Genomic DNA, 15,307 nt, shown 5'->3' with positions numbered 1-15,307 from the left:
CATCTTCAGTAGAGGGTATACAAAGAATGTATTACCTACTTATAATTAAGATAGTGTGATTTTAGATTTCAATATACAAATACAAGACACAGTAACATATTTATTATTATAATGCATTTATTATTTGTTAAAAAAAAAAAAAAAAAAAAATGAAGATTCAGTTGTACAGTTCCTTCCTAGGGACTACTCCAATTTCTCTTGCAGTTGCATTCTGCTTGCAGCCTAAAAGTGCAAAAACAAAAACATAATTGATAGCAAGAATGTGGACAGCAATAAAGAAATGTAAGTTCGTTTCTCCATAGAAAGTAGACCTTTGGCAGACCTCCAAACCTCATCTCAATAAATGTAGAAATCACACTGGATAACAGCACACTCAGAAGATTTATTGCAGCTGTACAATGAGATAAACAGCAATAGCACTTGTTGTCAACCATAAAAGCAGAACTAAAATCTCACAATCAACATTAACTATTTTTAATCCTTATTCTTTTAGTATTAGTAATGTAGCACCCTCCTCTAGTTAGACTGCTGGGCTACATTTAGTTATTGGCTTCACTGCAGTCAGTGGACCAGCAATTGATTGTTTTTGTCTGGTCAGGGTTTCCAGGCTGGGTGTTTGATTTCTTTCACCTGCTTCTGAAAGATAGATATATATAGGGCAGGGAGAGTCAAATGACCAGAATGAGGTTCCAGTTCTCCCGAGGCTGCTGCCCCTAGGAAAAGGCTGCTGAGACAAGAGATTATGACCTGGGCCTCAGCAGGAGCTGGGCTGAGGACAGGGACTCATGGGGCCCCCGGGCAATAGGAGATTATGGGGCCCCCGGGCAATAGGAGATTATGGGGCCACACAGTATACACACACACACATACAATATACACACACAGTATACACACACACAATATACACACACTGAAAAGGTCCTGGAGAGGCGGGGCAGCTATAAATTTGGTATTTTTTTAAAAAACAACCCTGATGGGGCCCCCTAGTGGCATGGGGCCCTCGGGCAGTGCCCGAGTGACCAAATGGTCAGTCCGCCCCTGGCTGAGGACCTGGAGGAGATTGCTAATGGACTTTTTTTCTGGAGGGCACAGTCCTGTAGCCCTTGTCTGGAGAAGAATTTTTAATCTGTCTCACTGACGATGGCGGTGGCAGACAGCTCCTGGGACATTGAAAGACCTAATTTGGGACTATAGTGTGTGCGGCTCTCGTAAGGGTAGTGCATCCTCCCCTTGATTCCTATTAATGTTTTGGAGTATCCTGTGACCCAAAAGCCCTCTAATGTTTTTAAGTTCTTCAGCATCCACTAGACTGATTTCTCCAAAAAGAAATAAAAACTGCTTGTTTTCACTGTACACTGAGCTGTACACGTGCAGCTTAGTGTACAATTTTGGCATTTGCTGATATTAATTAAAATCTTCCCAGCCTGGCCAATCAAAATGGCTGAAGATCAGTACCTGGAAGAAAACTACTGAGCATGCCAGTGGTTGGTGAGGGACTGCTTCGCTGGGAGTGAAGGCGACTGTAGTTCATCTTTTAAAGGTCCTGGACCAGTATATCCCAGTGTCAAGACAAGATCCTCTGACATCCAAGGCGAGGATGCCAACATGTCTCTTGTAATTACTTGTCTGAAGAGTATCAAGCAAATCCAAATTTTGGTAAAATCTTGTTTAATGCTACAGCCAGCACTCACCATACAGCCTGGTACAGAATGAATATATGTTTTTTTTTTCTTGCATGCTAGTTTAATATCGAAAACGATTAGGTTACGAAAATTCTCGTAAGACATAATACAGCTTCATGTGATGATGTAATGTATTGTATTCTTTCATTGGCGAGCATGCGTGGTCTTGGTCACTTGATTTTTTATGGACAAATACTGTACTGATTAAATGAAAATCGTTCATTCTGTTATTGTACCAGATTTTTTTTTTCGAGCTTGTCCTTTTGGATCATTTTGCACGAACATGCAGCTTAAGGGGGAGTGGTTAGGGGCAGTAAAAACATGGCTCAGCCCCATGTTTTTACTGCCCCTTCAACCACAAGTGAAAACAAAGCTTTGAGCCCCTTTCACACTTGTGTTACCATTAAATTCACGTGGCTTTGCCATGATTTTGACGTGATTTGAAGCAATGCCTGTGTAATCTTGAGGTCTATGGACCGCAAGTCGCATTAAAAGTTGGACCAAAGTAGTACAGGGACTACTTTGAAGTTGCACAGATTTGAACAGTACTCATTGGAAATCATGGGGTATGACTTGTTATGTGACTTTGCAGTCCCAAATCGCAGGACAAGTCATATAAGTGTTTAAAGGGCCTTAGGCAATCTTTGCTGTGTGGCCTCCTTGGCGTTTTGAGTTTCCAAACCCATTTTTTATGCGTTTTTGCATGCAGTTTTCATCAGTTTTGCTGTTTTTATTTTTTTTCTCTATAACAAACTGTGAATAGCTGGTTGTTATGAAGCATGCCAGGAATTCGGCCGCCGCATCCTTAACAACCGATGAGACATCAGCTATCAGCAATACTCATTCACATAAGGGGGGCCAGGATCTGAGGGGCCCCTTGTTAAACCCACAACCACTGGCCAGCGTTGTGCGGAAGAGGCCCTTGTCCCCATCAACATGGAGACAAGGTGCTTTGGGAGAACAGAGCCCCCCTGCCCCAAAGCACCTCCCCATGGATGGATTAGGGGGGAAGAACCCATGCTGTTTTTAACAATTTTTTTAATTGCCAGCTTCCCAGCCCGCTCCTTAACAACCAGCTATACAGATTGCAAAAAATGCAAAACGCATATAAAAGCATGCAAAATTGCAACATTTGTGTTGTGTTTTTAGTGCAGCTCCAATGAAGTCTATTACATCCGAAACACAATCTACTGTGGGAAAAAAAGTCCCTGACCATTTCTAAAAACACACTGGTTGAAAAAGGCATAGATATGAACATTCTTAATGGAAAAGCATGTTAAATGGACTGTAGTGCGTTTCTGAAAACTGCAAAACACACAAAAAAATGCATAGGTTTGAACCTAGGGTAAATACACATGTTATATTACACAGAAATGATTGTGACATGGGGCTGTGCAGTGCCAAGGAGGTCACACAACTGACATTTTTAGCAGATTAGGAACAGGGGTGTAAATATACTTATACATTATAGCGTAAAAGCCAATTAACCTGCCAGTATATTTTTGGATTGTAGGGAAAATCTCACACAAGTAGGTTAAAACTTAGCTCGTCACACCAGTAAATAAGATTGTATTTCTAGATTTACAGACGCTGAAATTAAGGTTAGTTTTTAAAGACTTACCACGTAGCTTAACGGTGATAACGTTTCATTTCCCGAGCCATTCTACACACCTCACACCATCCACAGAACAACATCATAAGGCCATCATTGCATATAGTACCCTAAAAGAGGCAACATACAGTACAGTAGTACTTAGCATGCTAAAGCACGAACACGTATTCCTCTAGCTTAAGAAATTGTATATGATTTGTGCATGTTTAACCACTTAAGGACGGGGGCCTATTTTTCAAACTTGTTGTTTACAAGTTAAAATCAGTTTATTTTTTTTCTAAAAAAATACTTAGAACCCCCAAACATTATATATATCAGGGGGTCACCAACACTTAAAGTGGAAATTCCATTTTTGAGGTGCAATCCTAATGCAATAGGCTGTGCACATCTATGACCAGGGCATTTTTTGCTATTCAGCACTGTGCTACTTTAACTGGCAATTGCTCAGTCATGCAACACTGTACGCAAATGAAATAAATGAAATTTATATAATTTCCATGAAAATAGAGCTTTTTTTGGTGGTATTTAATCATCACTGGGTTTTTTGAAGTTCTAATGTTTTGTCACATTATTTTGGAAAACAAAGAAATGAAATAATTTTTTTTTTTTTCACATTTCTTTTTTTTTTTACAAACTGTCACCAGTGCAGTACAGCTTTATCATATGACTGGGGTGATGGTGATCAGGGATACTGACTTGATAACAGTATGTAATAAAATGATAATCACTGTAACAGCAAATGTTTGAACTTTTATGAATAGCTTTCGTTCATGAGTCATTTATTACTATTGTGATGCTGTGCTTGGCCACAGCTATCACATGGTACAGGGTGCTGTGATTGTCCCAGGTACCATGTGATCACTCCTGACCAATCACAAGCTCACACACAGTAGTGAACAATGAATGGATTCCATTCATGACTTTTGTTTACTAGGTGACATGTGATTATATAGCAATAACGTGGTATCTAGGCTGATCACAGCAGCACGATATCGAGCACCACAATCCCCTGTGTCCATTTGACACAGCAGTCACAGACCGTGCCATTGAGTGCCCCAGGGAGCGCACACAGTGCGCATGGGCGAAAGATGTACTGGCACGTCGAGGTGCCTACTCAAGCTGGTCGGAAAGTGGTTAAAACAATTTATTGATATTACCGTATTTATCGGCGTATATCGCACACTTTTTTTCCCTTAAAATAAGGGGAAAATCGTGGGTGCGCGATATACGCCGATAGCCGCTTTCCGCGCTCAGTTTGAAATCCTGCGCCGACATATACCGAGTGCAGTACACTCGGGTACATTCGGCTATGCTCGGCTTCGCTCGTGCTCACGCATAAACGTCACAGAGCATGAGCGCGAGCAAAGCCGAGCCTTGCCGAATGTACCCGAGTGTACTGCACTCGGTATATGTCGGCGGAGGCGTTCGAACTGAGCGCGGGAAGCGGGGACTCGACTTGAGGCGCGTGCTGGAGAAGCCGGGAGGACACCATCGAGGCCGCAGACGGACGCCGGACCGGACGATGGACGCTGGGAAGACACCAAAACTGTAAGTAATAAAATCATATAACATTTTTTTTCACAGGAATTTCGGGGGCAACTTTAGGGGTGCGCGGTATACGCGGGAGCGCGCTATACCACGATAAATACAGTAATTACTTATTTTTACTCTGTATCCCAAAGGCATTTTTTTTTTTTATTTGAACATGTGACCAGTAGCAGAAGACTAGAAACTCCTCCTGCTACTGTTTTCCTACAGAAAAACTGGGAAAAGGCTAGTTCATATGACAGGAAAAAAGGTACTTAGATGTGCCATCATCCACATACAGAAAGAGAAGGGATAATGTAAATTAAACAGTGTGGGCCGGATTCAAAAAGCCGGCGTAAATTTGTGCACCGTCCGTGAACGTATCCCAGTGCGCATGCTCCAAATTACCCCGCAAATAGTCAATGCTTTCAACGTGAACGTAACTTACGTACAGCCCTATTCGCGAACGACGTACGCAATCGACGGAAAATTCGACGCTGGCCCGACGTCCATACTTAACATAGGATACGCCTCATATAGCAGGGGTATCTGAATCGGCGTATCTACCTAATTTGCATATTCTACACGTAAATCTTCGGAAGCGCCACCTAGCAGCCAGCGTAAATATGCAACTAACATACGACGGCGTAAGAGACTTACGTCAGTCGTATCTTAGCCTAATTTCGGCGTATCTTGCTTTCTGAATACAGAAAGAAGATACGCCGGCGCATGCTAGAATTTACGCGGCGTATCAATAGATACGCCAAAGTAAATTCTTTCTAAATCCGGGCCAGTGTGTTTAGTATAACTTTAACTGCAGGAAGCCCTGTTTATGACTAAACTACTTCTTAAAGTCCAACCCAAGGCAAAAATGAAGTTTAAATTGTGCATTGTTGATCAGTCGCCTTACTCCTCATTCCTGAGCCATCCTGGAGTGTTATGGATCAAAGTCTCTATGATCTCTATGCTAATTTCCTGCCCTGGAGACTAGACATTTTTCTCTACTTCTTAATTTCTTATACACTGGTCACTTGAGTTCTCCTGTCTTGCCTCCACCAATAAGAAGTGTCCATATCAGTCATGCAGTGATGTGGACAACTGAAGAAGGACCCCAGGAAGTAAACTGAGTAACCTTACACATGATGTAACTAGAGTTAACTAACTCGATTGGTGAATGTTGCAGTTGCACGGCAAATGTCATCACTGTGCTTTGTGTTGCCTGTATGAATCTAATTTGCCAAAATACTTACTCGAATGCCATAAGTCAATCGCATGTGTGTTCGCATTGCAGTCATCCCTCCTGGGACAATGGGCAAACAGCAGCTTTCACCGTATTTATCAGCCACATAACACGCTAAACATGTTGGGAAACAGAATCCAAGGAGACCTGAAACATAGAAAAACATGACCAGTCCAACCTTGGCGAGACCCTGTGGCATTCATCAACTGTGGGCAACCTGTGGGTAAGATTTTGTGTGTTTTTTTAAGCACTGGAACCATTTTATCATTTTGTGCCATCCCAGATCTATGTTACTCAATATCCCTGATTGTGTATCATACTTCACTGGTTAATATTTTTGTATATATTTTTTCAGTTGTTTATTCTGATTGGATATTGCTCTCTCCCCTGAAGAAGCGGAAGTCCGCGAAACATGTAGGGTCTATGCGATTTCCTTTCCAGTTGCATCTCTATTCCAACTGATTGATGTTCCTTGTTACCCACAGAATCAATTCAACAACTGTTTGTCCATTTCTTTTTAAGAACTTTTTGTATATTTTGTATCTCTATTTAATAATGAATAAAGTATCTTTTGTAAATTTTATAACAAAGAATTTATGCTTTCTCATCACTATCATCGTATAAAAACACGCACGGCAAATTATCCCCTTTTCTTTCTTTTTTGAGGATTAGGTGCCTTTTTCTTTGGATGAATCTATCTGTTTTGGACCATATCTATAGAAAATTATGGTAATTATGTAAGGCTACTTTCACACTGGGGCGCGTCAGGGTCATTGGCTAAAAATAGCGGTGCTTTACCGTTGTTTTACGGAGGTATTTGGCCGATATCGGGTCGATTTTAACCCCCGCTAGCGGCCAAAAAAGGGTTAAAACTACGCTGCCCATTCATTTCAATGGGCAGGAGCGGTGTATACAAGATGCTGCATCCAGGAGTTTTTTTAACGTCCTGCCAGGGCATTGCCTCAGTGTGAAAGCCCTCTGGCTTTCACGTTGAGACTGCAGGGGGGCGTTTTTCGGGCGCTTTACTTGTGCTATTTTTAGCCCAAAAGCGCTTGAAAAACACCCCAGTGTGAAAGGGGTCTTAGTGTGCTGTATTGTATGTAGAAAGTTGTCACTGGGTCCTGTATAAACACAAACCATTGTTTGTGCTAGCTAAGAGAGCTCATAGATTTTCTCTCCTTCCACCATGATTGGCCCTTTGCACGTATCGGGCTGTCTAGGTGCAGCGAATCCCCCTGGTGTTTTAGTGGGCCTGGGATAGACAGGTGAAGCATTCGACCCCCAGCTTGCAGCCTGTCTGAGAGGTAGTGGGCCCTGTGCATTCAGGGATGAACGTCTGCAATGTAGGTCCTCTGCGTTCCAGACTTTCGTCCCCGAACACATAGGGCCCTAGGCGCTAGTACCACTTTTTACAGAGTTTAGCCCCTTCCAGCCACAACCTGTCATAGGCTTTGACAGGCATCAGGAAGTGGGACTGGAGGCTGTACCTGTCCTTCCCAAGAGATCTAAAATGCCAGGAAGGGCACATTGAACCTAGATAGCCCTGTGTGCAAAAGGCCGCTAAAGTGATTGTAAAGTCAATTTTTTTTCTCTAATAATAACAAACATGTTATACTTACCTGCTCTGTGTAGTGGTTTTGCACAGGGCAGTCTAGATCCTCCTCTTCTCGGGTTCCTCTTTGGCTCTCTTGCCCCCCCTCCTGTTGAGTGCTCCCACAGCAAGCAGCTTGCTATGGGGGCACCTAAACCGAGTCACAGCTCCCTGTGTCCATTCAGACATGGAGCCCCAATTCGGCCCTGCTCCCTCTCAATCCTGATTGGCTAACTGACTTTGATTGACAGCAGCAGGAGCCAATGGCAAAACTGCTGTTGTCAGCTATTTAGGAGGAGAGACCCGGATGGCCAAGGCACTTGTGGACATTGCTGGAGAGAGATGGATCTCTGGTAATTATTAGGGGGTGCTGGGACAGCTTCTGCACACAGAAGGTTTTTTATCTTAATGCCTAATGCATTCAAATAAAAAACCTTCTGACTTTACAACCACTTTAAAGCGGGACCCCAGTGCACAATAGGCGACCACAGAATCAACATTAAGGCTGGGTTCACACCATTGCCGCATGTAGCTCACAGCAGGGGTCCGGTGTGTCCTGGTTCACCATTTTAGGGTCTAAAATTTTGGGCTGAATTTGGACCTGAAACGAACCAAAAGACGCACAGGACTCGCACCAGCACCAGCGCTGCAGCAAAGATATGTGAACCAGCTCCATACTGAGCCGATCAAAATCTTCTGCTATTGCAAATTGGATACCGGGAACCCGCATGCATTGTTTTCTTTCCCTATATTGGAAGGTTTCATTTTATTGTAGCAACAGAGTCACTTTAAAGCTGATATTTAAAAAATCTTTTAATCCAGTTTTGTATTTATTAAAATATGTATCTATGGTCAAGATTTAAAACCATATCAGGCCCGGACTGGCCATAGGGCAGACCGGGCAAATGCCCGGTGGGCTGCGGCCACTCGCTCCGTGACATGCTGCTGATCAAGCCGCACAGCGGGAGTTAAGCGACGACCGCGGCCTGGACAGGGTTAACACAGGCCGCGGCTGCCGCTCGCCTACCGCTATGCGGCCATACCTGTCATCTCTGGCGGAACTAGCGGCTGCATGGGCTGGGCTGTGTGTCTCTCTCACACACAGCCCAGCCTCAGAGCCGCGCTGACAGTTCCGCTCTCCACTCCTCCTCGTCCAGCCATGAGCGTCCGCACAGGTGGGGAGAGCTGCAGTCCGGAATGTTTCCCCCGCTGGCCCCCCCTCTCCTTCTCATGTCGGCAGCATGGAAAGAGAAGTCTTTCCAGCCCGTTCTTCTCCCCTCCCCATTGGCCACAGCGGAGACCAATCACAGAAAAATAGAGGGCATCATGGGAAATGTAGTCCCAGAGATAGGTGGCCCAGTTGTTATCAGTGGGGAGCAGACTACATTCCCCAGCATGCACTCTGTTGGGGGGAAAGAGAAAACCAGGAAATAGGCTGAGCAGGCTGCAGCTACTACAGGAGACATAGAAAAAGAAAGAGGACTGTGTTGGGGGAACTAATAGCCCCAGCATCACCAGAGAGTGCCACACTTTACCCTCACCACCAGAGAGCGCCAAGCTGTACCTGCACTACCAGATAGCGACATGCTGTACCCGCACCACCAGATAGCAACACACTGTACCCGCACAACACCAGAGAGCGCCACGCTGTGCCCGCACAACACCAGAGAGCGCCACGCTGTACCCGCACAACACCAGAGAGCGCCACGCTGTGCCCGCGCCACCAGAGAGCCACGCTGTGCCTGCGCCACCGGAGAGCCACACTGCCCCCGCGCCACCAGAGAGAGCCACGCTGTGCCCGCGCCACCAGAGAGAGCCACACTGTATCGACGCAACAAGAGAGAGCCACGCTGTACCTGCGCCACCAGAAAGAGCCACGCTGTACCCGCGCCACCAGAGAGCCACGCTGTACCCTTTACCCTCACCACCAGAGAGCGTCAAGCTGTACCTGCACCACCAGAGAGCACCACGCTGTACCCACACCACCAGATAGCGACACGCTGTACCCACACAACACCAGAGAGCGCCACGCTGTACCCGCACAACACCAGAGAGCGCCACGCTGTGCCCGCGCCACCAGAGAGCCACGCTGTGCCCGCGCCACCAGAGAAATCCACACTGCCCGCGCCAACAGAGAGAGCCACGCTGTACCCGCGCCAACAGAGAGAGCCACGCTGTACATGCGCCACCAGAAAGAGCCACGCTGTACCCGTGCCACCAGAGAGCCATGCTGTACCCGCACCACCAGAGAGAGCCACGCTGTACCCGCACCACCAAAGAGAGAGCAACAATGTACCCTCACCACCAGAGAGAGCCACGCTGTACCCGCACCACCAAAGAGAGAGCAACAATGTACCCTCACCACCAGAGAGAGCCATGCTGTACCCGCACAACACCAGAGAGTGCCACGCTGTGCCCGCGCCACCAGAGAGAGCCACGCTGTGCCTGCGCCACCAGAGAGAGCCACGCTGTGCCCGCGCCACCAGAGAGAGCAACAATGTACCCTCACCACCAGAGAGAGCCATGCTGTACACGCACCACCAGAGAGAGAGCCATGCTGTATCCGCACCACCAGAGAGAGAGAGCCATGCTGTATCCGCACCACCAGAGAGAGAGCCACGCTGTACCCGCACCACCAGAGAGAGCGCCATGCTGTCCAGCACCACCAGAGAGAGAGCAGGTCAGTGTCACGGGGCAGTGTGGGGACAATAGGAGACAAAGAGTACTAGCCAAAATAGGACTGGGACACTGTGATAAAAATGGGACTGCACTGTAAAGGGGCAATGTAATCATAGCAGGGCCCCTTTGCAGTGCAGTCCCCTTTATATCACTGTGTCCCTGCCCATTACAGTGTGGAGAACCGACACCAGCCACCCCCATGAATTTCGACAACCCCCCCCCCCCCCCCAGTGACCGGGCTGCTCAGTCTAAAAATGCCCGGGCCTATTTTTTGTCCCAGTCCGGGCCTGAGCCATATATTAATTCTACATTGTATTTCAGTCATTTGTAGCTTACTCCTGGTAACATGAACAATAGTAAAGTTGATAAACTTACTTTGTGAAGCTCCCACACATTTACTTCCCTGAATTCTTTGACACATATTCACTACGTTGTGTGCGTAAGCACTGCTGTGTCACTCATTTTCCAGAGTCTGCCTTCTGAACTACAGGCTGCACAGGCAGAGTCAGTACAGGAATCACAGCTTTCAGGTAGCAAGGTACCATGATATATATAGTCCTTAGAAACTGAAGGGAAACAGCAGAGGAGAACCTGCAAAGCATGCAGGGAATCCAGGAAGTTGTGGAAAGAGATGGCCAGCAGGCAGGAAGAACTCACAACATGAAAGGAGATTTTTTAAAGTAAGCTTATATTGGATTGTCAAAAATAATTGTTTGTATTGCTTTTACAATACTGACATTCTAAAATGAAAGCGTATACTGTGACCATGGATTTGCTTTAATGTATTTTTAAAGCAGCAAGGGAATTGGAGCTCAGCACTCTAAACCAATAAGGATTCTTCTGCTTTGCACGGTGCATCATTTATTAGAATTACAGGTAGGCAAAAAGAGGGGCAATCTCATTAGTGTTGTGCTGCTCCATCATGTCTGAGTGCAGTTGTATAATGTACAAGGCAATCCAAGACCTACCTGTACTGCCTGGCATATTCTAATAATAACATGTAGCAAGGATGTTTACCTAAGAACTGTTGGCTAAAGATGTCTCATGAGATCCAAAAGTACCTAAAGACATCCTGACCATTGCCCAATCACACAGAAAATATCATGATATGATTGAGCTCTGAATAAGGGGGCACACCCCCTGAAACGTGTTAGCCTACTAACTTTGACATTATGGTCAGATGACATCACCCCATGGCTGGAATTGTTATTTGATATGCCTGTTCCATGCTATGTTTGTGAGTATGTTTTTGGCTTTTTGATTTAATAAAAGGTGGTGGTGGTGGTAATACAAAACTAGGTGTTTATACCCTCCTATGTGGTTTTACAGTTACCTTCCAGATTTCCCTGTCTAAGGAGGGCTGCATAGTATTACAAGCACTGTTGCCAACCGTCCGTATTTTTATGGACAGTTCGTAAAAACTGCCACTTTCTCCCCCCGTTCGTAAATGTCCGTGGTTGCGGGAATGTGCCAGTAAAAATAGCCGAGATCGGTTTGGCTTGGAACTGGGCAAGGAGATTGGAGGCAGGGGGTGATTGGAGGCAGGGGGTGATGGTGGCTGTGGTGGCACCGCAGAGGGGGATGGAGGCAGGGGGCAATGGAGGCAGGGGGTGTTAGTGGCAGGGGGTGATTGGAGGCAGGGGGTGTTGGTGGCACCACAGAGGGGGATGGTGGCACCGCAGAGGGTGGAGGATGGAGACAGGGGTTGTTGGTGGCACCGCAGAGGGGGATGGAGGCAGGAGACGATGGAGGCAGGGGGTGATTGGAGGCAGGGGCTGTTGGTGGCACCGCAGAGGGGGATGGTGGCACCGCAGAGGGTGGGGGATGGAGACAGGGGTTGTTGGTGGCACCGCAGAGGGGGATGGAGGCAGGGGGCAATGGAGGCAGGGGGTGTTAGTGGCAGGGGGTGATTGGAGGCAGGGGGTGTTGGTGGCACCACAGAGGGGGATGGTGGCACCGCAGAGGGTGGAGGATGGAGACAGGGGTTGTTGGTGGCACCGCAGAGGGGGATGGAGGCAGGAGACGATGGAGGCAGGGGGTGATTGGAGGCAGGGGCTGTTGGTGGCACCGCAGAGGGGGATGGTGGCACCGCAGAGGGTGGGGGATGGAGACAGGGGTTGTTGGTGGCACCGCAGAGGGGGATGGAGGCAGGGTACGATGGAGGCAGGGGGTGATTGGAGGCAGGGGGCCTGGGGGAGATTGGAGGCAGGGGAGGATTGTGGCACCGCAAAGGGGGGTGAAGGCAGGGGGTGTTGGTGGCAGAGGGGGATGGAGGCAGGGGGTGATGTGACTAAATAATTTGCCCTTATTATATCAAAAATAACAAAAAAAAATGTTTACCTTAATTTCTACCTTAAATCACTTTGATATTTGCCTGGCGTACTTGTTTGTAGCCTAAATACTGAAATTTGCACCTAAAAATGTAATTTAGTAACTTTTGCAAAATGCCAGTAAAAACGTGGCTGCGCCAGTAAATTTCGGGTGTCGTGCCAGTAAATTTCAATCTGGTAGGTTGGCAACACCGATTACAAGCTGTGACACCTTCGGATGTAACACCGTCTGAGCGCTGGAATGTTTGACTATTCTTGAAGAAATGACCCTATAACTGTCTGATAAGGTCCAAAAGTACCCAAAGACATTTTGACAATTGCTCAGTCACCCAGAAAACACCATGATAGAATTATTCACCTAACATTTACAGGTACATTACATTTCATGTTAAATCATTGTCCAGAGAATATAATGTCAATTATTGTCACTAATCAGAAATTTTAAATGAATCTGGCTACAATAAAGTGCAGAGAGAGAATCTCTGATTGGTTACATAACTTAACTGACATTTGCACACGGCTACTAATTGTGAAATGCAATATGCTTACACATTATATTGTGATCGATTTTTTTTTTGTTAGAATTATAACAACCAAATAGTAACACAAAAAAATTTGAGATATTTAAGCTCACACAAACATCCTAATGTTTAAGTTATTTTCTACATATTTGATTGTGGTAAAACAATAAAAAAAGGTTGTATTCATACTTACAGGTGCCGCAGTCCGAGCAACAGTCACAGAGCTGGCTGCTCCACTCACCAGTTGGAGACATGGCAGCATAGGTGCCATATCCAGGCTGCTGGGTGATCACTGGCACTGCCATGGTATTTCTAGTATAAAAGCATACAAATTGTGAGTTCCATATTGCTTCCACATAAAATACTCACAAATTTAGAAGCACATTTACAAGTACAATAAAGCAGAGAAAAACCTACTGTTCCCCTATGACTGGAGATTCTGAGTCTGTTTTTTGGGGACAGCATTACATAAAGTCTAGAAAAGGAGAAGTTGATGAGATTACAAAATGAGAAAGCAGTATTTCATGTAGATTGCTAAGCTTTACCACATGTGATAACCCTCTGGTTTCCTCCTGTAAACTATAGTTAAAATGATGCATGTGTCTTTGTATCTATTAATGTATATTTCCATCTAAAACCTTTTTTAGTTTTGGATAGAGTGTAGTTTTTTCTGTCTGGATAGAATGTTGTAGCTCCCAACTTTTGGACATCTTAGGCCCCTTTCACATTGGAGCGGGAGCCGCGGTGGTGGTATAGCGCCGCTAAAAACAGCGGCGCTATACCGCCGGGATTGCCGCGGAAATCGGCCGCTAGTGGTGCAGTATTTACCCCCGCTAGCAGCTGATAAAGGGTTAATACCGCCCGCAATGCGCCTCTGCAGAGGCGCATTGTCGGTGGTATTGCCGCGGCTTCCCATTGTTTTAAATGGAAAGGAGCGGTATACATGCCGCTCCTCTCACCGCTCCAAAGATGCTGCTGACAGGAGATTTTGTTCTCTCCCGCCAGCGCAATCGCCTCAGGCTTTCACAATGAGTAGGCAGTGAAGGAGTTTTTCAGGCGGTATAGCAGCGCTATTTCTATATTTTCTATTTCTCAATGTGAAAGGGGTCTTAGGTAGGTAAGGACCTGCAGCAGGCGTAGTGCTGCAGCAAACAGTAGGTGTGGTTAAAGCAGAGCTCCACCCAAAAGGGGAAGCTCTGCTTGTTCATACCCTGCCCCTCTCCACTGACACATTTGCCCCTTTTTTGGGGGGGGGGAGGGGGAGCGAGTATCTGGTTTTGACAGGTACCCGCTTCCACTTCCGGGTAAGATCGTTGCAGCAAACTTTGAGTATGTCCTGCCCCTCCTCCCCCCTGCCTTCTGGGACAGACACAGGTCCCAGAAGACAGCGGGACCTGGGCAGCCATCACAAATTTTGGTGCCCCTTACAACGCTTTAGGCAGGGCCGTCCTGGAGCAGAGAAGGGGGGCCCCTCCTCTCTTCTGCCACGAGAAAGTGTCATCTCTTCTCTTCTCTCTCTTGCCGCGAGATGAGATAAGAGGGACAGGGGGACCATCGGGCCCCTTACAGGTGTAATGCCTGTACCTCCCTGATGGCGGCCCTGAGTGGGACCATTCAGAAAGCACAGCACAACTCACGCTTTCCCCTAGTGAAGATGCCGGAGCCTGCACGTGAAGCTGATTGAAGAATTAGTTTGGGTGCCGACATCGCTGGATCCCTGAACAGGTAAGTGTGCTTATAGTATTTGTAACTGCTGACTTAAATTTTTTTGGGGGGGGAGACTGGAACTCCTCTTTAAATTAAACTGAATATTGGACACAACTTTAAGCATTACTAAACTGCTGGTTGAACTAGATGGTCGTTTCTCAACTCAACACCATCATCCGAGCGGTGGAAAGTCATTTAGAACAGCTTACTGAACACCTTACTGAGGAGGAACAGGAAGTGAGAAATTCAGACAAAGAAAAAAACATTTAGAAGGAAAATTGAAGGAAAAGGTAAGTGAACCAACAATGCACTAGCTTAAAGGAACCTATTTAGAAAATAAAAAACAAACCTTTACAACCCCTTTAAGGTTTTTCTCCTTAATATTTTAGGCATTAAGGTGAAAACCTTCTGTGCTGCA

The 15,307-nt window shown here is 46.2% G+C and overlaps 1 long non-coding RNA gene across 1 annotated transcript; it reads right to left on the bottom strand.

Annotated features, from left to right (window-relative positions):
• Window positions 1-131: 131 nt before the first annotated feature.
• On the bottom strand, window positions 132-13,704 carry LOC120926981. The gene is made up of 5 exons (XR_005747014.1): window positions 13,600-13,704; window positions 13,376-13,494; window positions 6,072-6,208; window positions 3,304-3,404; window positions 132-222 (listed from the first exon to the last, which is right to left on the bottom strand). It is a non-coding gene; the product is annotated as an uncharacterized LOC120926981 (long non-coding RNA).
• Window positions 13,705-15,307: the final 1,603 nt, after the last annotated feature.

Source organism: Rana temporaria, chromosome 2 (assembly GCF_905171775.1).
Source record: "Rana temporaria chromosome 2, aRanTem1.1, whole genome shotgun sequence".
In the NCBI taxonomy this organism is placed as follows: domain Eukaryota; kingdom Metazoa; phylum Chordata; class Amphibia; order Anura; family Ranidae; genus Rana; species Rana temporaria.
The sequence above is the reverse complement of the archived record's forward strand: the minus strand, read 5'-3'. Positions and strand labels throughout refer to the sequence as shown.